The following is a 26,751-nucleotide window of genomic DNA, read 5'->3' as shown; positions in this document are numbered from 1 at the left end:
GGGAGTCAGAAGGTCGTGGGTTCTAATTCCTATGCTGCCGCTTATCTGCTCTGGATCCTTGGACAATTCACTTACCTTGTCTGTGCCTCAGCCACCTCAACTATAAAATGGGTTTTTAGACCCCATTTGCTTGTATCCACTCCAGAACTTAGTATAGTTCCTGGCACATAGTAAGCACTTAACAAATACTCCAATTAATTAATTAATTAGCAAGCTTACAGTTTAGATGGGGAGACAGACATTAATATAAATGAATAAATTCTGAATCTGCACATAAAAAACCTGGGTCTGCAGGAAGATCTGTACTGTAGGGCTGGGGTTGGGGGGGAGCTGGAGTTTGGACAGGGGCAGCCCAATTAGACCCCAGTTGAGAGAAAACAAAATGTCTAAGCTCACAGTGCCTAAGTCCAGCCCTCTTCGGCCTCTTCCCATCTCCTCTTCCTCTCCCACCTGTTCAACTCCTTCCTCTCCCCTTCCCCTTCTGGCAGAGCTGCCCCACCTGGGAGCAATTGTAACCTATCAGGCTGCAGCAACACGAGCTGCAGGCAAGAGGAAGATCCAGCCTTTGCAGACCGGGTAGGTATTTAAAGGCCACAGGGAGAGACTTGACATCTACTGTGGTTTTGTGGGTCGGGGGGGAGAGTGTGGCAGTGTGGAGGATAGGAGTGTACTGTTTGTAGCAGTATAGGTCTGCTGGCTGTAATTGTGGCTGGGCCTGTTGGGCTCTGATGCTTTTTGTTAGGTCTCCTCTCAGCTCCCTCCCTGAAAAGACGAGTGGCAGAGGAGCGCTCAGTTTGTTCTTCAGGAGGAATGGGCGCGGCAACCTCTTCCTGAGGCGGAGAACCTCTTCCTCCCTCTTTTGTTTACTGCAGTGGCCTACTTCACTGTAAGTGACCAGGATTTCACCACTGTAGACAAAAGCAAGTGGCTGGGGTTGGGGAGGAGAATGTTTGCCTCTCCAGGGAGACTAGGGTGGGAGATGGAGAGGTGTGTATGTGAGTAGAGGGTGCCCCATAGCCTCTGACTACGGTGCTGTGACCATAGTAAGTGCTTGCTAAGTACTACTGATCGATTAATGTCTGTAACTGCAGCACTTCTCTTGGGAAAATGAAATCAGTAGGTGCAGTGCTTTGAACCAGTACTCTATGTAGCTAGAAATCAGTCCAATGGTATTTGAGTAATAATGTTGGTATTTGTTAAGCGCTTACTATGTGCCCAGCACTGTTCTAAGCGCTGGGGTAGTCACAGGGGAATCACTTAAAGAGCATGGTGTGGTGAATAGAACATGGGCCTGAGTATCAGAAGGTTCATGGTTTCTAATCCCAGCTCTCCCACTTGTCTGCTGGGTGACCTTGGGCAAGCCACTTCACTTTTCTAGGACTCAGTTATTTCACCTGGAAAATGGGGATTGAGACTCCCAGATGGGACAGGGACTGTGTCTGTTAATTTGTATCCACTTCAGTGTTTAGTATAGTGTCTGGCACATGAGAAGTGCTTACCAAAGACTAATATTATTACTGTGTACATATCACTGTAGTAGGTGCTCAAGGAACCTACTGAAGGCTCTAGCTAGATGGTCAGCTGTGAAGAATGCTTGCTAATGAGCTGTAGTTACCGTCTGCTAGGCAGGGTCTGGAGGGGGCATTCATCCATTCGAACATATTGAGTACTTATTGTGTGCAAAGCTCTATACTAAGTGCTGGGGAGAATACAATACAATAACAGATATGTTCCCTGCCCACAGTGAGTTCACAGTCTAGAGAGGAGGGTAGGGGTACTGGGCCAAGACCATCAGGACTGAGAAGATTTTTGGTGCTTCTGGATCTAGGAGAGAATGGATGACATTAGAGGAAACATTTTCAAGTCTCTTTCTCTCTCTTGTTTCCCCCCATGCAGGTTGCCACCTCTCAAGCCACTACTGGACCCTGCTTTTCCAAGGTCTCCTTCTCTGCTGACCACTCCATGAGCCTGAGGATCCGCTGCCAGCTGGTCATTCTGCCCCCCATCTTATCCTGGAGCTGCAGAACCTGGAGACCTTAGGCTGGCTCCTGTTGGACTCCATCCCTCTCACCCTCCCTTCTGCCCACCTAGACACTGAGCTGATACTGAACATCATCTGCCTCCTGGAATACTGAATGCAGCTGAAGGGTGTGTTCTTAGGCAGGGTCACCCTTTGTGCTAGGTGTTGATTTCTTATAGTTGACCAGTTGTATAGTTGACTTCTCTGGTCTCTGGCTAGACACATGCTGATTCACCTGGCCAAATCTGAGACACACACCCCCCAGTCCCCTTTCTGTGATGACCCCACAATTCTCCCCGTGGGGAGCTCTTCCGGCTCAGGAGAATGGAGGCTGACTTCCAGCTGGCACCCTGGGGCCGGGGTGTCTATCGTGATACCAAATAACTTCAACCCCCATGGATGCAGTGGGGACCGCTCAAAAGGATTCCAACTCCTTGGTCAACTTTACAAACTACCTCTTGATTCAGGTAAGGGGGTGAGGGGCATGGTGCCCTGGCTAGCCGTGATGCTGGACTCGGGTTCTTGGAAAGGGCTGTAACGCTACTTGAGTCAGTCTGCTTGCTGTGTGCAGAGCACTGTACTAAATACTCAGAGTACAATATATAACAGACACTCCCTTCCTACAGTGAGATTACAGTCCAGAGGGAGGACTAGAACAGGCTCCCTACTCCTGCAAGTATCCCCTGTCCAAAGGAGGGGTTAAAGCAAGTCAAACTGGCTTGATTTCTGTTGGAGAGGAGTTAGTCTTGTCCTGGAGAGGGTTAGGAGCTTTGGTCACTGGCTGGAAAGGAGGGTCCATCTTGTGGGGAGGAAGGTCTTGGAACAGTCCAGGTCACCTTTGACCCTTTCTCCCATCCCAATCCAGGAACATCTCAACTGGCCCTAGATAAATCTCTCTTGTAGCCCCGCCCTCCTGAGCCCCAGGTCTGTGTTGTCCTTGGTGGCCATAGCCATGTTGCTGTCCCCATCTGAGTGACACGGTGGCAGAAGAATGTGACTGCTGTTAGCTCAGAGTGTTGCCCCCCCCTTTTTTTTTTTTTGACCCTCTGAGCAGGATTCCCATAAGGTTCAACTTGGGCTAGGGGGAAGACCCTCCCAGTAAGAATAGATATAGGGAGGCTTGTTCTCTCATCACTGGCTGATGAGCAGACCTGCCTTAAAGTCTGTTCTAAATCCATATCTTAGTTCTGGATGTTATTCATCTCTATATTTGCATCTCAAGTGAAGAAGAGCCACTGGTTTTAGGGAGGAGCAGGACTTCCTCCTCCCAGGCAACTTCCTCCAAGCGTTGAAGTGAGAAGTTGTGGGGGGCGGGGGCGGCAGCTGCTGTTAAGGGGAGAAGGTGAGGTAATGAGAAAGCAGCATGGTTTAGGTGAAGGAGGACCTGGGTTCTAATTCCAGCTCCACCACTTGACTGCTGTGTGGCCTTGTGTAAGCTACTTCTCTGCCTTTTACTGGAACTGTGAAATGGAGATTAAATCCTCCTCCCAACTTAAACTGTATGTTCTTCATAGGACAAGTACTGTCCAACCTGATAAACTTTTATCTATCCCAGCATGTAGAACAGTGCTTGACACCTAAGTACTTAACAGACCTCGCTGTTTGTTTAAAAAGAGATGGAGAGCCATCTTCTGAGGACAGAATGTGCCAAAATATGCTTGTAGGTACAGTTTTTCCCTATAAATGACATCTACTTTATTTTTTCCCCCACTCCTCCAGACTGGTAAAGCACAATTCAAAGCCTACTTTCTTCAGTCAAAAAATAGGTAGTGCTAGGTTTTGGAGACTAGGAATATTCAGGAGACCAAACACTTTGCTCTTCTAGGGACTCAAAGTACATGTAGGAGGAAGAGTCAAGTAGCCCACAGATTGACCTTCTTTTTAATTTCCCCTTCCATTTGGGGTGTCCCTAACTCAACACAAGGGTTCAAAGTTCAGGCAAACAGGGATTCCCAACTCAGCTTTTACAGGTGACACTGGGCATTTGTGCTTGTCTTTTTTCCATCTCTGAAATGGAAACTTGGCTTCTGGTGGATGTTAGGTCTTTTCATGTCAGTCAATCAGATTTATTGAATGCTTACTGTGTAGTAATAATAATGATGGCGTTTAAGTGCTTACTATGTAACAAGCACTGTACTAAGCACTGGGATAGATATAGGCTAATTAGGTTGGACACAGTTCCCGTTCCACAGAGGGCTCACGATTTTAAACCCTTACTTTACAGATGAGGTAAATGAGGCACAGAGAAGTGACTGGTCCCAGGTCATACAGCAGTCAACTATACTAAGCACGTGGGAGGGTGCAATGTTATAGACATCCTATCCACAATGAGCTAACAGTCCAGAGAACTGCTATTCTCCTATGTTTAAAAAAAATATATACGTTAACCTTTTAAGCACTGTGTGCCAGGTACTGGGGTAGAATCAAGTGAATCAGATGGGACACATTTCCTGTCCCAAAGTCCTCAAAGCCTCAATCCCCATTTTCTAGATGGAGTAATGGAGGCCCTGAGAAGTGAAGGGACTTGGCCAAAAATCACGTAGCAGAGAAGTGGCAGAACCAGGATTAGCACCCAGGGCCTCTGACTCCTAGACCTGTGCTCTATCCACTAGGTGACACCGCTTCTTCTGTAAGACTTGACTCATTTGTTCCAAATCCATAAAAACTGGAACGCTAGGAGCATCTGGGAAGCACAGGCATTTGGCGTGCAACAGAGATGTTTTACAGTTTGGTTGCTGTGGCTACCTCTCATCCTCTCCTCCACGTCAGGGAGGTCCTGTTCCTGCGCTTTAGTCTTTAACCCTGGGAGTTGTATGTCCTGACCAGATCCAGAAGTCTGTTGATTTAGAGAGCAAAAGGCCCAAGTAGGATCCTGGGTGCGAGGACATCTTGACAGTTGCATAATTTCATTTTATCTAAGGCAGGAGAGCTTGACCTTTGAAGTGAAAGTGGTTTTACACCTTTTATTCACCCCTCCCTCACTCCACAGCACTTATGTACAGCTCCATTAATTTATTTCTACTAACCTCTGTCTCTCCCTCTAGACCGTAAGCTCACTTTTTTGCAGGGGTATTTGTGATTTGGGGGGTACTGTTAAGCACTTATTATATGCCAGACACTACACTGAGCAATAGCGTAGACAGGTTGGATACAGTCCATGTACCATACAGGGCTCACAGTCTTAATGCCCATTTTATAGATGATGGAACTGAGGCACAGAGAAGTGAAGTGACTTGCCCAAGGTCCTATAGCAGACAAGTGGTGGAGCTGGGTTAAGAACACAAGTCCTTCTGATTCTCAGGCCCGTGTTCTACCCAGCTCTTTGTGGCAGGGTACTGTGGACTCAAAATAAGAAGAATAAGAATGATTGTGGTATTTAAGTGTTTACTAAGTGCCGGGCACTGTACCAAGTGCTGGGGTAGGTACGAGATAATTGGGTCAGACTCACTTCCTGTCCTACATAGGGCTCACACTCTTAATCCCCATTTTACAGATGAGGTAACTGAGGCACAGAGAAGTGAAGTGACTTACCCAGAGTCACACAGCAGACAAATAAAACCTGCAGGCAGACCTGGAACCTTCAGGCAACTTCCAATCCCCAGGCAATGCCAATCAATCATATTAAACAATGATATTCATTAAATGAGAACTGTGTGCAAAGCACTGTACTAAGTGCTCACAGTGTAGCAGGCGCAGCTGGATGCTTATGCAGCTTGGAGATAGCACTGTGCATTCTGAAGCCAAGTATCAGGAGGTTTTGGTGCCTGGAAATAGAGGTGATCCAGCCTTCACTTCCTCCCTCTGCTTAACTAGATTCCCTGTTTGAGTGTTCCACTTGAGCAAAGTTGGAGAGAACGAACCCTCTCTTGTCCCCTCCTCTGTGGCCCTGAAACCCCCTACTGAACCATGAAACCCCCATCCCTGAATTGTCTCTACAATATGCTCCATCCTCTCCTGAGCTTGGGATGGGGAATGCCACCGGTGGAGACTCCAGGCCGACTTTGGCCATTTCTAATTTTTTCTTTGGGGGTGGGGGTGGTATGGTAAGCTCTTACTACGTGCCAGGGACCGTTCAAAGCTGTTCTAGATACAAGGTACTTAGATTGGAACAGTTCATGTCCTGTATGGGACTCACAGTCTTAATCCCCATTTGACTGAAGTAACTGAGGCCCAGAGGAGTGAAGTGACTTGCCCGTCATCACATAGCAGACAAGTGGCAGAGTGGGATTAGAACTCAGGTCCTTCTGATTCCCAGGCCCATGGTTTTTTTTTCCACGAAGCAATCCTGTTTGTCATTAATTCTCATTATCTGCTATAACTCTGCTGACTCTTCTGTTCAGCAGCACTTCTCTCCATCCCTCATTAACTTCCATGCCTGCTCACTTGACAATAGTGAACGTAACCATTTTGTTGTTGCTAGCTAAACCCTCTGCCCCCTCCATATCTCCTTCTCATCTTCCACCTCCCTCCCTCCCTCTCATCTACTCTCTTCATTAGCAGGAATCTCTTCAGGAGATCTCCCACCAGCTTTCAAAATCTGCCCCCTCCCTGAATAAAAGCATGTAGCTCTATTCTGCTTCCCTCTCTGGCTGCCATCTTCAAACTCACAATTTCTGAAGGCTCCTTGCCTCTACCTCTAAACACATCCACATCTCCTCATCCTAGAGAAAGTTCTCTGGATCCCACTGCTCACGACAGCTACCATCCATCTTCCCATTCTTGGCCCAAATTCTTGGCCAGGTTGAGTATACCCACTGTCTCCTCCACTTGTCTTCTTGACAGTACAATCTGGTTTCTGCCATCTTCACTCCACCGAGCCCTAGTAACCACCTACTTTCTTACTTTAACTTCCACGAGACTCTATTCTATCCTAATTCTCCTCAACCTCCTTCCACCCCATGGGCCTTTACTGGCAAAGTTCTCCCTTAGGTCGCGTTCTCTCTCTCTCTCTCCCTCTCTCTCTCGTATCTGTTAAGTACTTACAGTGTGCCAGCCCTGAGGTAAATATAAGTTAATTAGGTTGGACACAGTCAGGGTCCCCCAAAGGGCTCACAGTCTTAATCTCCATTTTACGGATGAGGGAGAGAGGCACAGAGAATTGAAGTGCTTGAGCAAAGCCACACAGCAAACAAGTGGCCGAGCTGGGATTAGAATCCAGGTCTTCTGACTCCCAGGCCCGTGCCGTATTCACTGAGTCATGCTGCTTCTCCTCTTACATCTCTGGCCAATCCTCAGTATCTTTCTCTGGCTCTTCTACTTTCCACTCCCTAATTATGGTTACCTCAGAAGGCTCTGTTTTGCAATCTCTTCTCTTCAGTCTACACTCACTCCTTTGGGATACTGTCTGAGCCCGTGGCTTCAATTATCATCTCTCTGTGGATGATCCCCAATTTGATCTTGCTAGCTCATACCCCGCTCCTTCTCTGCAATCCTGAATTTTCTTCTGCTGCCCAGAAATCTCTCTTTGGAATCTCCTATTGGCTGTTTTAAATTCAGTATGTCCAAAACAACTCATCTTCCTTCCTAATCCTCTCCTTCACCTATTTTTCCTATTCCAGTTGACCACACTGCCCCCCTCCCTGTCTCTCGTGCTAAGACCATAGAAATCTCCTTAACTGTTCCCTCTTTTTCCACTCCCATATTGAGTCTCTTACCATTCCTGTTGATCTTCCTCCGTGACACTTTAAGAATCCTCCTTTCTTCTCCATCCAAATGACTACAGGCTCATCCAAACAATTGTCATGTCGCAGACATACTCAACATAATCCTCTTTGCTGACCATCTCTGATTCCAGTTTTTCCGTTTTCCAGTTTATACCTCACTCTGATGCCCAAATTGTAGTTGTTGTTGTTATTGTATTTGTTAGGCACTTACTATGTTGGTGTTTGTTAAGTGCTTACTATGTGCCGTGCACTGTTCTAAGTGCTGGGGGAGATACAGGGTAATCAGGTTGTCCCACGTGGGGCTCACAGTCTTCACCCCCATTCTCCAGATGAGGGAACCGAGGCCCAGAGAAGTGAAGTGACTTGCCCACAGTCACACAGCTGCCAAGTGGAGGAGCTGGGATTTGAACTCATGACCCCTGACTCCAAAGCCCGTGCTCTTTCCAGTGAGCCACGCTGCTTCTCTATCTTATCTCCTCACTTTTCAAAAATCTCCAGTCAGCATCAAGCAGAAACTCCTGACAGTTGGCTTTAAAGCACTCAGTCAGCTCTCCCCTCCTCCTTTTCCACTGTCTTCTCCTACTGTACTCCAGCTCCCTTCTCTTTATTCCTCTCAAACTAACCTACTCACTGAGCATTGTTCTCCCCCGCAAGGCCAACATCTTGCTCGCCTGAGCCTCCCCAATCCACTGGTGGTCTTCCATAGCTGGCCGACCATAATGCCCTTCAGCTTCAGAGCCCTTCTGAAAATGTATGTTTTCCCAGAGCTCTTCCCCAATTAATTTCTTGTTTCTCTTCCCTATATCTCCCAATGGCCACTTCAACATTTCTGCACCACTTACACACTGGGAAATTATCCCTTACTGCCCCCAACTCTTATGTACATATTTTTGTGCACTATTATTTCTGCCTAATCTGTAATTTTAATTTCTCTTCATCCTCTAGACTGTAAACTCTTTATGGGCAGGGATTGTGTTTGCTAACTCTGTAGTACTGTACTGTTCCAAGAGCTTAGTACAGCGCTCTGCACATAGTAAACTCTCAAATACACTGATGATGCTGATGATGACCCAACTAGATTATAAACTCTGAGGGCATAGATCATGTCTACTAATTCTTCCAAGAGTTGTACTTCCCTGAGTGTTTAGTTCCGTGCTCTCAACCCAGTAGACATCCAGTAAATACTGATTGATTTAATAATAATGCTGGTATTTGTTAAGCACTTACTATGTGCTAGGCACTGTACTAAGTGCTGGGGTGGATACAAACAAATTGGGTTGGATACAGTCCCTGTCTCATATGGGGCTTACAGGCTCAATCCCCATTTTACAGATGAGATAACAGGCACAGAGAAGTGAAGAGACTTGACCAAGGTCACCCAGCAGACCAGTGGCGGAGTCAGGATTACAACCCGTGACCTTCTGATTTCAGACCCATACTCTCTCCATTACACCATGCTGTTTTCAGTGTCCCTCCCAAATCCCTATAAGCTTGGTGAAGAAGGCTGGACACTCTTCACCTCTGTAGAGCCTCAGTTTGGTCTGAATCCTGGTACCACATTGTCAGTCTCCCAGAACACACATCAGTCTCTCAGATTAGCTTTCAATTGCTCTGCTGCTTAATTATTTCTAGGCTCAGCCAAAAGTTATTCAGGAAGTGGTCCCGTGGGCCCGATGTCATTTGCACGGACGTTAAAGCATCAGGGTTTACACGATTGGGCCTGGAGAAAACCCTGGATCTGATAAAGTCATCGGAAGGACGTAAAAGCGTGGACACAATTTCCCTGACATTTGACCTTTTTCTTGTTTAATGGGGTCAAGACAGCCAATCTGGTAGAGATGTGCTTCTAAGTGAAAATCAGGGGGTCCTTCTGCTTCCCCAGGAAGATGTTTCATTAGCGAGGCAGGGCAAAGATTCCCTGGCCACAGGCCGATCCCGGGGATCGTGCGAAAGAAAAATCTGGCAATCAGGATGCTCATTCCGGGAAATTCAGCATCCCACCTGATGAGCCGTGTGTATCGAACAGGGCTCGTGCATGTGGACCAGTGTTTCTTCCACAAGAGGGCGGTGACTTTAGCACGGAAGAACTCTCTTAGGAGCATCTTAAAACAGCTCCTCGCTCCCACTGGATAAAAAGCCCCAAATTTGGGCTTCTCAGGTCCTTGCTGGCCTGCGAAGTCCCCTGAGAAAATGGGAGAGAGAGGGGAATGGGAGTAGCCCGAATTAATAATGATGGTCTTTAAGTGCTTTTTATGGATCTAGCACTGTTCTAAGTGCTGGGGAAGATACAAGCTAATCAGGATGGACACAGTCGCTGTCCCACCCAGAGCTCCCAGTCTTCGTTCCCATTTTACAGATGACGTAACTAAGGCCAGAGATGTGAAGTGACTTGCCCCAGGTCACACAGTTGACAAGTAGCGGAGCGAGGATTAGAACCCACGACCTCTGACTCCCAAGTCCATGCTCTTTCCACCAGGCCATGCTGCTTCCTACTCATTCTCAGCACATATGTATGTAAGCATGTATAATATATAAATATAGGTGAGAAGCAGCATGGCCTAGTTGATAGAGCACAGGCCTTGGAGTCAGAAGGACTTGGGTTCTGATACCAGTTCCATTGCTTGTCTGCTGCATGACCCTGGGCAAGTCACTTCAATTCTCTGGGCCTCTGTTAACTCATCTGTAAAATGGTGACTGTGACTGTGAGCTCCATGTAAGACATGGACTGTATCCAACAAAATTAACCAGTGTCTCCCCCAGCGCTTAGTACGGTTATGCCGTTAAAAACAAAATACATAGGACTTATGCATATATATGCATTCAATTGTGCATTCAAATTTTTACCTGGTATTTCATCCTGGTATCCTGCTCCCTATCTGACCTTTGTTCTTCTACTAGCCCCATTTGTCAATATTTTAGCTTTCTGTCTCTTTCATTAGGTTGTATGCTAAGCAGTGTGGCTTAATGGAAAGAGCATGAGCTTGGGAGGCAGAGGTTGTGGGTTCTAATCCCAGCTCTGCCACCTATCAGCTGTGTGACTTTGGACAAGCGCCTTAACTTCTCTGGGCCTCAGTTACCTCGTCTGTAAAATGGAGATTAAGACTGTGAGCCCAGTGTGGGACAATCTGATTACCTTGTATCCACCCCAGTGCTTAGAACAGTGCTTGGCACAGCGTGGCTCAGTGGAAAGATCCTGGGCTTGGGAGTCAGCGGTCATGGGTTCGAATTCCGGCTCTGCCACTTGGCAGCTGGGTGACTGTGGGCAAGTCGCTTCACTTCTCTGTGCCTCAGTGGCCTCATCTGCAAAATGGGGATGAAGACTGTGAGCTTCACATGGGACAACCTGATGACCCTGTATCTACTCCAGCGCTTAGAACAGTGCTCTGCACATAGTGAGCACTTAACAAATACCAACATTATTATTATTATTATAGTAAGCACTTAAATGCCATAATTACTATTAGTATTATTCTTGTGGGCAGGAAGCATGTGTTTTGCTTCTGTTATATTTAGTGAGGTGTGTCTCACTCACAGTGGATGCTCAATAAATGCCATTAACTGCTGCTTCTATGACCTTGGGTAGTTCACTTCTCTGTGCCTCAGTGACCTCGTCTGTAAAATGTATATTAAGATTGGGAGCCCCATGGGGGTCAGGGACTATGTCCAACATGATTTGCTTGTATTCACACCTGTGCTTAGTACAGCGCCTGGCACAGAGCAAACGCCAAACACATGCCATCATTATTTTTATTGTCATTCTAAACGGGCTGTGTGTCTCAAGTGCTGATCTTGTATCTACCCCTGGAGTTAGTACGGTGTTTGGTACATAAGAAGCCCTTAACCTATACCACAAATATTATTAATAGGAGTAAGTAGGTAGTAAATATTGTAACTCATTTAAGGGGCATTGGTTTATTGGATTATTCGGATAATTGGCAAAGAAATGTCTTGGTCAACAACAAAACCAGTCAGTAATAGGAGATCCAATTAGAAACAAAGTAAAACAGCTTTTCCTGGGAAGTAAATTAAATTGGGAGAATAGACTTTTGGGATGAATGTGTCAGGACCACGGAAGCTGGAGGAGGAGAAGATATTTTGATTGAAAATACAGAACAAAGCACAAGGACATTCCGATGTTGGTAGGAAATCTGAATTGTGGCAGTCTGTGGTAGAGATGGGTGTAACCCTCATCCATGTGTCTCTAGTGAATATTTATTTTATCTTGGACAACTTGTAAATCTCCAATTTGTCCAGCAAAGACACTGGTCAAAAGAAACTATCTATGAACAGTAGGAGGAATGGTTAGATGGAAGATTGCAAATCGTATCTTCTAATAGCCTTGCAGAAAATGGTATTCAGTGACTAAGATAAAAACATTGGTCATGCATTGATCTTGGATTCCATTTCTTAAATAATTAACACTCTAATAATAATTTTGGTATTTAATTGCTTACTGTGTGCTAAGGGCTGAGAGAGAATCAGGTTGAACCAAGCCTATGGCCCTTAGGGCAACAGATATTGAATCCCCACTTTACAGAAGAGGAGACTGAGATAGAAGTCAAGCAACTTGCACACAGTCGCACAGGCAAGCAGCGGAGCCAGGATTTGGACCCGGGCCTCCTGACCGCAGTCCTTGATGGCTCCCGGAATGGAGCCCAAGGGTCCCAGAGAAGCAACTTGACTTAGTGGATAGTCTGGGAGTCAGAAAGACTTGCATTCTAATGCTCAGCCACCTGTCTACTGTGTAAGTCACTTAACTTCCTCTCTGCCTCAGTGACCTTCTCTGAAAAATGGGAATTAAGACTGTGAGCCCTATGTGAAGACAAGGACAGTGTCCAACCCAATTACTTTGTATCTACCCCCAGCGCTTTGTACAGTGCCTGGCCCATAGTAAGTGCTTAACAAATAAATTATTATTATTACACCAATCTAATTGTCGCCATTTGTCCCCTTCCCAGCCAAGCTTCTGTGTCAGAGGAACTTGGAAGGGAACAACGGGATGATGATTTTGTTTTTGGCAGTGGTATGATTCATAACCATGCCTAAGATGCAACATGTTGCTAGGGCCAATAGTTTCATAATAATAATAGTGGCATTTGATAAGTGCTTCCTATGTTCATTCATTCATCCAGGAATATTTATTTAGTGCTTACTATGTGTAGAACACTGTACTAAACGCTTGGGAGGGTACAATATGTTCCAGACACCGTTCTAAGCTCTGGGGTAGACAGAAGATAATGAGGCTGGACACAGTTCCTGTCCCATATGGGGCTCACAGTCTTAATCTGTGAAATGGGAATTGAGACTGAGCCCCAAGTGGTACAAGGACTGCGCGTCCAACCCGATTTGCTTGTATCCACCACAGCACTTAAGAGAGGCACATAGTAGGCACTTAACAAGTACCACAATTATTATCTTATTAATCTCCATTTCACAGATGAGGGAACGGAGGTCCAGAGAAGTTGAGTGACTTGCCCAAGATCACCCAGAAGACAAGTGATGGAGCTGGCATTAGAACCCAGGTCCTTCTGAATCCTAGGCCCTTGGTCTATCCACTAGGCCACGGTGGTGAAAAAATGTGGAGTGAGCTTAATCCCTCTATGCCGCAAAAACCCCAAATAACCCAAACACTTCTCCAATCATTAATGCAGATTTTTCTCTAAACTTGGAAAGTCTCTAACCAACTGGGTTAGGTGGAAGGGAAATGTTCCCGTGTCATAACCTCCAGCAAGTTTAATCTTCCATCCAGTGTTAGGGAAATAAACTCAAAGCGTTGTTGATGATTAGAAGAGGGAAGGGAAGAACTGAGTTTGTAAATATAACAGCAAACACACTCTTGGTTACTAAGCAATCTGGCTAGCGTTTCCATTTCGGAGAGGAAAGTTAGAATAATGGACCATTTGCATTTTCAGACGCTGGACTCGGTTTTCGCCACCCCCGGACGGCTTTCTGTGTACGTTTCACAGAATAGCTGCATTTTACAAATGATCCAGGAGATTAGTCTAGGACATAGAGTCCCAGCTAAGCAACAGGCCCACTAGGTACAGCGTGGTAATTGTTAAAGACGGTTCATCCAGTGGACTCTGACCATTGCCCTGTTGCACGATCGAGTCCTGCCAAATCTACACACCCGGCATTTTCCACAATGCATCCGACACCGACTTGGGTGTTTGGTGTTTTTCTCCTCTTTCTTTTGCTGTGGTAGAAAGCAGAGGCGGTCCTTGGACTCTTCATCACTAGCACACCTCACTTCCCTTCTTCTCCGGTTATAATAGAATTAAAATAGGCTCGGTGAAAGGGAAACAACGTTTCAGCCGAAGGTTTGCGAGAAGTATTCTTGGAAGCAGCAAGGGCCTGGCAGGCAGAGGACTTGAGTTCTTATACCGGCTCTGACACTTGTCTGCCGGGTGATGACCTGGGTAAGTCATTTCACTTCCCTAGGCCTCTGTTGTCTCGTCTGGAAAGTGGGGGTTAAAACCTACTCTCTCCTATTTAGACTGTGAGTCCCATCTGGTGCTGATTCATAAGGGACTGTGTCTAATCCGATGAGCTTGAACCTACCCCAGCACCTAGTACAGTGCTTGGGGTGGATACAAGCAAATCGTGTTGGACACAGTCCCTGTCCCACCTGGGGCTCACAGTCTCAACTCCCATTTTACAGATGAAGTAACTGAGGCCCAGAGAATAATAATGTTGGTATTTGTTAAGCGCTTACTATGTGCAGAGCACTGTTCTAAGCGCTGGGGTAGACACAGGGGAATCAGGTTGTCCCATGTGGGGCTCACAGTCTTAATCCCCATTTTACAGATGAGGGAACTGAGGCACAGAGAAGTGAAGTGACTTGCCCACAGTCACACAGCTGACAAATGGCAGAGCTGGGATTCGAACTCATGAGCCCTGACTCCAAAGCCCGTGCTCCTTACACTGCGCCACGCTGCTTCTCAGAGAAGTGAAGTGACGTGCCCAAGGTCACGTAAAGACAAGTGGTGGAGCTGGGATTAGAACCCAGGACCTTCTGTCCCCCAGGCCTGTGCTCTATCCACCATGAAAGCCCACTGACCTCATTGAGGATGGCTTGGTTTTCTGTGTCCCGGAAAGTAAAACAGCACTGGGAAGCAGCGTTGCCTAGTGAAAAGAGCGTGGGCCTAGAAGTCAGGGGACCTCGGCTCTACTTCCAGCTCTACTCCTTGCATGCCGTGTGATCTTGGGCAAGTCACTTCATTTCTCCGTGCCTCAGCTACCTCGTGTATAAAATGGGAATTGAGACCGTGAGTCCACGTGGGACATGGACTGTGTCCAACCTGATTACCTTGTACCTACTCCTGTGCTCAGTACAGTACCTGCTACATAGTAAGTGCTTAACAAATACCATTAGAAAAACAAAAAAAACCCCAAAGCTATCATTATGATGATGATGATGATGATTATGTATCCTGACCAAATCCACTTAGAATTATAAGTGAGGTCAGTCCAGAGCCTGTCCACCCTGATTCCTTTGTATCGCCAGCTCCAGGCCCCTCTCTGGAGAGCTGCCTTAGAGACTCAGCCCCAAACCACACTTAACTTAGATTTTCAGTTTTGGCTTTACCCCTTTCCTTCCTTTAATTTCTTTGTGTTTTACTTCAGTGACTTAGTTAGCCTCGCCTCTCATGCCTGCTTTAAGGCCGTTTTGTTCATCTTTCATCCTTTGATCCTACAACTTTTCTCCTATTCCATCTCCCTGCTGACCCTTTTCTCTTGTCCTCCCCCTAGAAGCAGCAGGGCCTAGTGGTAAGAGCGTGGGCTTGGGAGTGGAGTCAGAGGTCATGGGTTCTAATTCCAGCTCCACGACCTGTCTGCTTTGTGACCTTGGCAGTTTATTTCACTTCTCTGTGCCTCTGTTACCTCATCTGTAAAATGGGAATTGAGAGTACGAGTCCGTTGTGGGACAGGGACTGTGTCTAAACTCCTTATCTTATATCTACCCCAGTGCTTAGAACAATGGTTGGCACATAGTAAATGCTTAACAAATACCATAATAATAAGTTTTTCTTTCTTTCTTTCCTTCCACTTCTCCTTTGTGGCCATCTTTCCCTGCTGGTGACCATTTAAAATGCCCCAGTGACAGCCTTTTCCTGTAATGAGACGATAAAACCCTACTCAGACATTCGTACACGTGTATGGGAAGCAGCCTGGCTCAGTGGAATGAGCACGGGCATGGGAATCAGAGGTCATGGGTTTGAATTCCGGTTCTGCCACTTGCCAGCTTTGTGACTGTGGGCAAGTCACTTAACTTCTCTGTGCCTCACTTACCTCATCTGTAAAATGGGGTTTAAGACTGCGAGCCTCACGTGGGACAACCTGAGTTGTATCCTGAGTACCCTGTATCTCCCCCAGTGCTTAGAACAGTGCTCTGCACATAGTAAGCGCTTGACAAATACCAACATTATTATTATTATGTCCAAAACTGAACTCTTGATCTTCCTACCCAATCCCATTCTCCCTCTGCCTTTTCCATCACAATAGACAATACCACTACCCTCCCTACCTCACAGCTTGTAATCTTGGCATTGTCCTCAATTCATCTCTTTCATTCCACCCACAAATTCATTCTGTCACCAAATCCTGTCAGTTCTACCTTCCCAACAATGAGGGGAAAAAAAAGGCAGATTTTAGCCAACTCTTACCACGTTGATCCGAGCACTTATCCTAACCCGCTTGACTAGTGAATCTGACTCCTTGCTGACCTCCCTGCCTCTTCCCACTCCAGTCCATACTTCATGCTGCTGCCCGCATCACTTTTCTACAAACACATTTAGTCCATGTCTCTTAACTTCTCAAGAACCTCCAGACCGTAAATTCATCCTCTAGATTTTAAGCTTGTTGTGGGCAGGGAATTTGTCTGTAATAGTGTTGTGTTGTACTCTCCCAAGGCTTAGCAGTAAATGTGCAATAAATACGATTGATTGAACCTCCAGTGACTGTTCATCCACCGCCACATCAAACAGAAACTCCTTACCCTTGGCTTTAAAGCATTCAATCATCTCACCCCATCCTACCTCACCTCACTGATCTACTTCGGCCCAGCCCACACACTTCGCTCCTCCAGCACCAGCTTACTTACTGTGCCCCAATCTCGTCTATCTCCCTGCTGACCCTTTTCCCATGTCCTCCCCCTAGCCTGGAGCGTCCTCACTGTCCTCCCCTTCCATATTTGCCAGACCAACACTCTCCCCACCTTCAAAGACATATTAAAGTCATAACTTCTCCAAGAGGCCTTCCCCCATTAAACTCTCTTTTCCGCAGCGCACTCTCCCTTCTGCATCATCCTTGGACTTGGATATTTGATCTTTCAACATCTGATATTTCCCCACCCCCACGGCACTTAAGAACATACCTTTAATTCTATATCACAGGTTACTTGTTCATTTATATTAATGTCTGTCTCCTCCTTTAGATTTGTAAGCTCATTCATTATGGGTGGGGAATGTTTTTGGTAATTCTATAGCATCGTACTCTCCCAGGTGCTTAAGCACAGTGAATTGCACATAGCAGGCACGGTATAGCCTGGTGGAGGAAACTTGGCCTGGCAGGAAGAGGGTCTGGGTTCTAATTTTGGCTCTTTCACTTTTCTGCTGTGGGACCTTGTTTAAATCACTTCACTTATCTGGCCTTCAGTTCCCTCATCTGTAAAATGGGGATGCAAACCTTTCTCCCTCCTACTGAAACTGTGAGCTGCAAGTGGAACCTGATTGTCTTGCGTATGCCCCAGTGCCTAGTACAGTTCTTGGCACATAGTAAGTGTCTTATAAATACCCCAATTAGTATTATTAGTTATTTAATATCATTAAATGGTCATTTTTCATGGAGTTTTCCCTACATCTACTATCAACGTAGACAACAGTAGAAATGGAAAAGGAACAGAGGAATTCATTCAAACATATTTATAGAGCGCTTACTGTGTGCAGAGCATTGTACTAAGCGCTTGGAAACTACAATTCAGCAGCAAATGGAGACAATCCCTGCCCACAACAGGCTCACAGTGTAGAAGGGGGGAGACAGGCATCAAAACCAGGGGTGAGGGGGAAGCGATAAAATTTGGCTCCCATGCACCTGGACTGGATAAGACTGTAAGCTTGTTGTGTGCAAGAAATGCTCTTCCATTATTATATCTTACTCTCCCAAGCACTTAGTACAGTTCTCCGCACACAGTAAGCACTCAGCAAATTCATTCATTTATTCATTCAATAGAATTTATTGAGCGCTTACTATGTGCAGAGCACTGTACTAAACACTTGGAATGTACAATTGGGCAACAGACAGAGACAATCCCTGCCCATTGATGGGCTTACAGTCTAATCAGGGGAGACAGATGGACAAAAGACAACATAATCATGATAAATTGAATCAAGAGGATGTGCACCTCTAACAAAATATATAGGATAATAAAAATATATACAAATGAGCACAATGCTGAGGGGATGGGAAGGGAGAGGGGGAGGAGCAGAGGGAAAGGGGGCTTAGCTGAGGGGAGGTGAAGGGGGGAAGGGGAGGAGCAGAGGGAGGAGGGAGAGCAGAGAGGGAGCAGAGGGAAAAGGGGAAGCTCAGCCTGGGAAGGCCTCTTGGAGGAGGTGAGCTCTCAGTAGGGCTTTGAAGAGGGGAAGAGAGTTAGTTTGGCGAAGGTGAGGAGGGAGGGCATTCCAGGACAGTGGTAGGATGTGGGCCAGAGGTCGACGGCGGAATAGGCGTGAACGGGGGATGGTGAGGAGGTGAGCGGCAGAGGAGCAGAGCGTGATTGACTGAGTTTGCAAAACTGGCTGTGATTTTGAATTCCCCTGACATGTCAATCACACTGACACCAAAAGTGACTCCTGAGAAGATACATATAATGGAATCATGGGCACACAAAATTGGAAGGGAACTTGAGCGGTGATGGGAGGCAGTGTTGCCTAATGGAAAGAGCGCTGACCTTGAGGTCAAGAGACCAAGAATCTAAGCCCAGCTCCATCACCTATCTTCTGTGTGATCTTGGGCAAGAAGATTATTAACATTTCTTTACCTCTGTTTCTTTCAACTGAAAAATGGGGATAAAATACCTGTTCTCCTTTCCTCTTAGACTGTGAGCTCTGTGTGGGGAAGGAACTGTGTCCCTTCTGTAAGTGTGATGCATTTACATCTTGTGTTTACCCCAGTGTTTAGCACACAGTAAATGCTTAATAAATATCAGCATCATCATTATTACCTGACCTTTGCCCCATCACCAGTTTAAACCCATGCTTAACCTCTTCGTCAATCATTCGTTCAGTGGTATTTATTGAGTGGTTACTGTGTGCAGTGCACTATACTAAGTGCTTGGGAGAGTACAGTACAACATAGTTGTCAGAAACGTTCTCTGCCCACAACTAGCTTACAGTCTAGAGGGGGAAACAGACATTAATATAAATAAATTACAAATATGTACAAAAGTATTTCGAGCAAAGGGTGGGGTGAATTCCAAGTGCCCATAAGGTACAGATCCAAGTGTATAGATAATTCAGAAGGGAGAGGGAATGGGGAAAGAGGACTTGATCAGGAAAGGCCTCTTGGAGTAGATGTGAATTTAAAAAGACTTTGGAGGTGGGGTGAGTGATGACCTGCTGCATATGGAGGGAGAGGGGGTTCTAGACCAGAAGAGGGGCATGGGAAAGGGGTCAATAGAGAGAAAGACAAGATTGAGATACAATGAATAGGTTGGAATTGGAGGAGCAAAGTATGAGTGCTGGGTTGTAGTAGGAAATCAGTGAGGGGGTAAGCTAATTGAGTACATTAAACCAATGGTGAGGAATTTTATGTGGAGGTAGGTGGGCAACCACTGAGGGTTTTTGAGAAGTGAGGAGATGTGGACTGAATGTTTTTTTTAGAGAAATGATCTGGGCAGCAGAACGAAGTATGGACTAGAGTGAGGAAAGAGAGGAGGCAGGGAGGTCAGTGAGGAGGCAGATGCAGGTAGGATAGGATAAGAGCTTGGACCAGTGGAGTAGCATGTGGATGGAGAGGAAAGGGAAAGTTCTAGTGATGTTGTGAAGGTTTCACTGACAGGATTTAGCTGTAGGGGGAAGAAAGAAGTCTGAATGAGCCTTTCTAAAAGTGAATATCACTGTTGAGACACCTTTTTTTTTCTTCAGAATTGAATCCCTAGGTGATCAAAAAAGTTAAATGCTTCTTGAATACTTAATTAGTATTAATTAGTACTTAATACTTAGATAAATATTTCTATCCAAACCACTTTGTTGAACTCAGTTTCATCTTATGTACAATGTAGAAGAGCGAATACTTTTCACCAGATGAATTCTTTGTTGAACATGATCTCTAATGGCAAAAAACCCCCAACAGTTTAAAGCTTGAGATCAGGGATCTTTAGGATGGAGAGTTCTGCAAGTGTCTGAGGACTTGTCTCCCTGGAGACCTAAGGGTTTCCCTCAAAATCCTGAACCACAGAGTTAAAACTGCTGCTGGAATTTGGGGTGAGAGTGGAATTTGGGGTTAGCAATGGTTACTGAACACCAGTAACCTTGGTGATTTGAAGAGCCAGTTATTTCTCCCTGCCCACGACATTTATTTGAACAAAAATGGGTACATTGGTGATCCAGTTATAGTGTATTTTTCAATCCTTTGGAAGAGAGGTAGCTTTCTTCTCAGTGTGGGAAAGGAATCTCAGGACTTACAACAAGGGCGGGGGGGTGAGGGAATTGTCCCCAAGCATATAACATGCTGAAATCTTGTTTTGTTATTCTTTTTTCAGGCATTTTTTAAGTGCTTACAACACTTTTCTAAGCACTGGAGTGAGTACAAGTCAGTCAGAAGGGACACAGTCCCTGCTTCAGATGGGCGCCATAGTCCAAGTAGGAGGGAGAACAGGTTTTAAATCCTCATTTTACGGATGAGGCGCTGAGAAGTTAAATTACTTGCCCCGGGTCACATAGGAGGCCACTGGCGGAGCCGGAATTAGTCCAGAGGTCCCCTGACTCCCAGGCCTGTGCTCCTTCCGTTTGGCCTCACTTTGGTAAAGAGACTTGGTCATGAATTGTTGCTGGGAAAACAAAACGATTATTAAGTTGACTTTTGTGATTGGGCCCAGAGAAAGTAATTACCCAGAAAAAACTTCTTCATGTTGGAACTCACTCGGTTGATCGGGGAGTGAAAAGTTTGCTAGTCACTTGGTGTCTTGTGTCTGGGCTGCTCTGTGCATCCCATGGTATTAATGAGGGTGGCTGGCAAACTCCAACACATTTCTCTCTTATCCCATAAGAAAACAGCTGTAGGTTGGGAAGCAGGGAGGGGAAATATTATGAGGTCACTGATGGTAATAGAGGTTCAGGCTGGCCCATCCTATGCGGTCTTTCAACTTTTTTGTAAATCTCTTTTAAGAGGTTATTGTGTGCCAGGCACTGTACTGTGCACTGTACTGAGAGGAACTAAATTTCCTCTTCTTCTGGCCCCCTTGGGAAAGGGGCTCTTCAGAGAGCCCCCTGAGGAATTACTGTGTCCTCAGAAGAGAAGTGGTGTGGCTTATTGGAAAGTGTATGGGCCTGGAAGTCAGAGGGCCTGAGTTCTAATCCCAGCTCTGCCACTTGCCTCCTGTGTGACCTTAGGCAAGTCACTTCACTTCTATGTGCCTCAGTTACTCATCTGTATTACGGGGGTTAAGACTCTGAGCCCCATGTGGGACACGGACCGTGTCCGACCTGATTGCATCTACCCTAGCGCTTAGAACAGTGCTTGGCACAGTGTAAGCACATAACAAATATCATTATAAAAAATGGACCAAATTGAGAGTCAGAAGAATCTGTGTTCTAATGCCAGCTTTGTTAGTTGTCAACCATGTGACCTGGGGCAAGTCACTTGACTTCTCTGCGTCTCAGTTCATCTGTAAAATGGTCATTAAGCCCGATGAGGAACAGGGACTGTGTCCTGCCTGATTACCTTGTATCTTCCCCAGTGCTTAGAACAGTCCCTGGCACATTGTAAATACTTAATAAATGCCATTTTTTAAAAAAAGACCAAAATGAGAGTCTAAATAGAAATAGTAGTTTTTCAGTCAATCGATGGTAGTTATTGAACGTTTACTCTTTGCAGAACTCTGTACCAAGCTCTGGGGAGAGTATACTTCAACAGAATTAAGTGCCCATAACAAGCTCAACTAGCCTTTCCTAACCTTGCACGTGGCTTTAAAAGTCATTCTGGTGGCAGAGATTTCTGTGCACCTGGCCTGTGAGCAGAAATGCCAACCTCAGGAGGGATGATGGGGAGCTAGTTTTTTTTTCACCTTTCAGCTTTTTGCAGATAGTCTCACTGCCTTACCCATCCCAAGTCTTCCTCCAGTAGGGCCTGGAAGATTCCAACTCAGGCTGAAAAGAGCTGAGAGTTTCCCAGTGCAGATGGAAAGGGTCCCATGTTTGACATTTATGATCTAATAACTCCTTAAAGCCTATCAGCCTGCCCCTTCTTAGCTCCTAGATCTCTTCTTCACCCCTCAATGACGAATGAGAAATTGGCTTCTTTTTCTGGACCTTGTCTTAATCTGCAGAATGGGGATTCAATACCTGTTTCCCCTCCAATTTAGAGAAGCAACATAACCTAGTGGGGAGAGCAGCCCCTGCCTGGGAATCAGAGGACTTTGGTTCCGTTTCTCAGTACTTCTACTTGTCTGCAATGTGACTCTGGGCAAGTTACTTCACTTCTCTGGGCCCAAGTTCCCTCACTTGTAAAATGGCGATTAAAAGACCGTAAGCCTCATGTCGGACAGGGACTGTGTTCACCCTCATTAGCTTGTATTTACCCCAATGCCTAGTACCTAGAAAGGGTTTATCAAGTAGCATAAAAACAAAACAAAAAGCAGAAGGAACCTGGTAGCAGCAAGTCATGTACCTACTAGTCTTGGGCCAACTGGTCCACTAGAAACCACATCAATAAGCCACATAGAGAAGCAGCATGGCCTAGTGGATAGGGCACAGGCTTGGCAGTCAGAAGGCCCCGGGTTCTAATCCCAGCCCTGCCAATTATTGCTATGCGTCCTTGGGCTATACACATCATTCAATAGTATTTATTGACCACTTGCTATGTGCAGAGCACTGTACTAAGCGCTTGGAATGGACAGTTCAGCAACAGATAGAGACAATCCCTGCCCAATAACGGCTCACAGTCTAAACGGGACTTCTCTGGGCCTCAGCTACCTCATCTATAAAATGGGGGTAAGACTATGAGTCCCATGTGGTACAGACTCTGCATCCAATCTGATAAATTTGTATCAACTCCAGCGCTTGGCACACATTAGCGCTTAACAAATACCATCATTATTATTATAGATACTAAATGATGCTGCAAGCTTTTCCCCTAATCTGTGCTTTTCAATTTCTTCATCTGTAAAAAGGGGATTCAATACCTGTTTTTCCTCTGACAGACTCTGAAGCTCATGTAGGACAGGGACCATTGACCTGATTAACCTTTATCTATCCCAGTGCTCGGCACACGTACGTGGGGAACGTATCTGCCAACTCTCTTGTAATCTCCCTAGTGCTTAGTCCAGTGCTCTGCACCTAGTAAGTACCCAATAAACAATAAATACCATTGATTGATTAACAATTACCAGCATTATTAGTATCATAGTTGGGGAGGAGCTAGATGAGTTCTGGGAGATGTGCTTTAATAAAAGCCATCTGGGATCACCCTGAGTTAGGGATCCACCCATCCCAGCCTAGGAACGCCCAGCTTTCCTTCAGGCACTGGCTCTCTTAAACCGATATGAAGGATACCCCTGAGGGTGACTGGAGTTGAAGCCCGTTAGATCCCGACCTGAACCCGTGGCATAGATGTGGGAGACTCCAAGATCCTCCCCTGTTACACTCACGCTGTCCCTTTAGGCTTGGAACTTCCTCCTCTCTGTATCAGAGAACAGAGAAGCAGCATGGCTTAATGGAAAGAGCTCGGGCCTCCAAGACCGAAGGATCTGGGTTCTAATCCCAGCTCTGTCACTTGTCTGCTGGGTGACCTTGGACAAGTCACTTCACTTCTCTGGTCCTCAGTGACCTCCCCCGGAAAACAGGGATTAAGACTGTGAGCCCTATGTAGGACTGGGACTGATTGGTTGTCCAATCCAATTATCTTGTATCTACCTCAGTGCTTAGTGTAGTGACTGGCACATAGTAAGTGCTTAAAAATTACCACAATTATTATTATTCTTATTATCAGAGAGGCTGCAGTTCTTCAAGCATTCAGATTCCTCCTAAAATTCCACCTTCTCCAGCAAGCTTTCTCCAAAACATTTCCCAGTATCCTGAAGTTTGTTACTTTTTGTAAATGGTATTTGTTAAATGTTGGTATTTGTATTTGTTAAGCGCTTACTATGTGCAGAGCACTGTTCTAAGCGCTGGTGTAGATACAGGGTAATCAGGTTGTCCCACGTGAGGCGCACAGTCTTAATCCCCATTTTACAGATGAGGGAATTGAGGCACAGAGAAGTGAAGCAACTTGCCCACAGTCACACAGCTGACAAGTGCTTACTATGTGCCATGCGCTCGACTAAGCATTGGGGTAGATAAAAGTTAATCAGGTTGGACATAGTCTATGTCCCACATGGGACTCACAGTATCAAGCCCCATTTTGCAGATGAGATAACTGAGGTCCAGGGAAGTGAAGTGACTTGCACAAGGTCACATAGCAGTCGAGTGGGACCACCTGATTACCCTGCATCTACCCCAGCGCTTAGAACAGTGCTTGGCACATAGTAAGCACTTAACAAATACAATAATTATTAAATGGAGGAGTCAGGATTAGAACCCAGGTCCTCCTGACTCCCAGGCCGATTCTCTCTCTCCAGGAGGCCACACTCCTTTCCTGCTGTTTCTCCTTGTCCGGGCTATGGAGGGACTTGGTTGGCCACAGGGGCTCCGGATTAGGTTCCCGGCACTAACATATTAAGACAATTAGATAGACATCTGCTCATGGCGACCTGGGGCCTTCTGAGCAGTCAGAGGATCTGAAGAATGGAACAGCTCGGGGAGTTAAGCTGCCACATTTCTTAGAGGTTGGGACTGTTTGTATCTCATTTGAATCAGACAGAAGCTCTGAGCTCGCAGCGTTCCCGCTTGGTCAGGACTCTTCTCATTCATTCATTCCGTCATATTTATTGAGTGTTTACCGGGTGCAGAGCACTGTACTAAGCGCTTGGAAAGTACAATTCAGCAACAAATAGAAACAATCCGCACCTAACGATGGGCTCACAGTCTAGAAGGTGGGAGACAGACAACAAAATAAGTAAATAGGGACCAATTGCATCAATATAAATCAATAGAATTATAGATCTATACATATCACTAATAAAATAAATAGAATAATGAATATGTACATATATACACAAGTGCTGTGGGGTGGGGAGGGGGGTGGAGCTGAGGGAGGGAGTCGGGGTGATGGGGAGGGGAGGAGGAGCACAGGAAAAGGGGGGCTGCTCTGCTCTGCTTCTCGTCTGCTTCAGTGAAGATGCATAGAATGGAGCCATGAGGAGGGGGGCCAAGAGGAATAAATGAAAGGAAAGAAAAGAAATGAGAGATAAAGGAGAAGAGGGTAGGGGGGACAGGAAAAGAAATGAGGAAGGAGGAGATGGAAGGCTGTCTCTTCCATTTAGATTGTAAACTTCTTGAGGGCACAATTCATGTCAACTGATGCTATTGGGCTCTCCCAAGGGCTTGGTATTGTGCTCTGTACACAATGAGCACTCAGTAAATACCACTGAATGGGCCTAGTGGAAAGAGGACAAGCCTGGGACTCAGAGGACTTGGACTCTAATTCCATCTCTCCTACTTGCCTGCTGAGTAACTTTGGGCAAGTCTTTTGACTTCTCTCTTCCTCATTTTCCTCATCTGTAAAATTCATTAATTTTTTCAGTCATATTTATTGAGGGCTTACAGTGTGCAGAGCACTATGACCAGACACATTCCTTGCGCACAACGAGCTTACAGTCTAGAGGGGAGATGGGTATTCAATACTTGTTCTCCCTCTTATTAAGACTGTGCACTCCAAGTGGGATCTGATTATCTTATAACTACACCAGCATTTAGTCCAGTGCCTGGCACATAGTAAGAACTTAACAAATACTATAATTTTCATTATTATCAATTGATTAGGACACTTGAAACTGTGTCTCTTGTGATATACTCTCTGGAGCATCTTGTACAGTGTCCTCTACATTCACTAAAGGCCTAACGATTAAAGGAGCCGACCCTCTCCTTTGCCATCTCCTTCTCCTCGGCCGCTCCCACTTTTTTATTGTATTTAAGCACTTATTACAAGCCAGGCACTGTACTAAGCACTAGGGTAGACACAACATAATCAGGTTGGACACAGCCCCTATCCCACAGCTTAATCCCAATTTTACATATGAGGTAACTGAGGCCCAGAGAAACGGACAGAGCAAGGGCCAGGAGTCAGAAGGACTTGGGTTCTAATTCTGGCTCTGCCACTTGTCTCCTGTGTGACTTCCTTGCAAGTCACTTCACTGTGCCCCAGCTGTCCAATGGGAATATACAACTGTGAGCCTCCTGTGGGACCAAGGATAGTGTCCAACCCAATTTGCTTATATCGATCCCAACGCTTAGTACAGTGCCTGACACGTAGTAAGCATTTAACAAATAATAATAATGTTGGTATTTGTTAAGCGCTTACTATGTGCAGAGCCCCGTTCTAAGCGCTGGGGTAGATACAGGGTAATCAGGTTGTCCCACGTGAGGCTCACAGTCTTCATCCCCATCTTACAGATGAGGAAACTGAGGAACAGAGAAGTAAAGTGCCTTGCCCACAGTCAGCTGACAGGTGGCAGAGCCTGGATTCGAACCCATGACCTCTGGCTCCCAAGCCCGTGCTCTTTCCACTGAGCCACGCTTTTCTCTTCTTTATCAGGCTTACACAGCAGCAGTAGGAGATGGAGGCACTGACAGCAGCATCAGACCAAAAAAGGTTGCGGAAACTAATAATTGATCTTATTCATCTCTCCTTAGTTGTCAACTGCCAGTCTCCCCTCTCGTCACTTACATCCTTAGACTGCGGGCTCTTTCAGGG

General features: G+C 45.9%; 1 long non-coding RNA gene across 1 annotated transcript in view; it reads left to right on the top strand.

Annotated features, from left to right (window-relative positions):
- Nucleotides 1-622: 622 nt before the first annotated feature.
- LOC114806151 overlaps nucleotides 623-26,751 on the top strand; it is a 30,266-nt gene continuing 4,137 nt past the window's right edge. The window contains exons 1-2 of the long non-coding RNA XR_003754233.2: nucleotides 623-886; nucleotides 1,897-2,487. This is a non-coding gene — a long non-coding RNA (uncharacterized LOC114806151). The remainder of the gene's footprint in view (nucleotides 887-1,896; nucleotides 2,488-26,751) is intronic.

This window comes from Ornithorhynchus anatinus, chromosome 21 (assembly GCF_004115215.2).
Source record: "Ornithorhynchus anatinus isolate Pmale09 chromosome 21, mOrnAna1.pri.v4, whole genome shotgun sequence".
NCBI classification, from domain to species: Eukaryota; Metazoa; Chordata; class Mammalia; order Monotremata; family Ornithorhynchidae; genus Ornithorhynchus; species Ornithorhynchus anatinus.
This window is presented reverse-complemented; position numbering and strand designations above follow the sequence as displayed.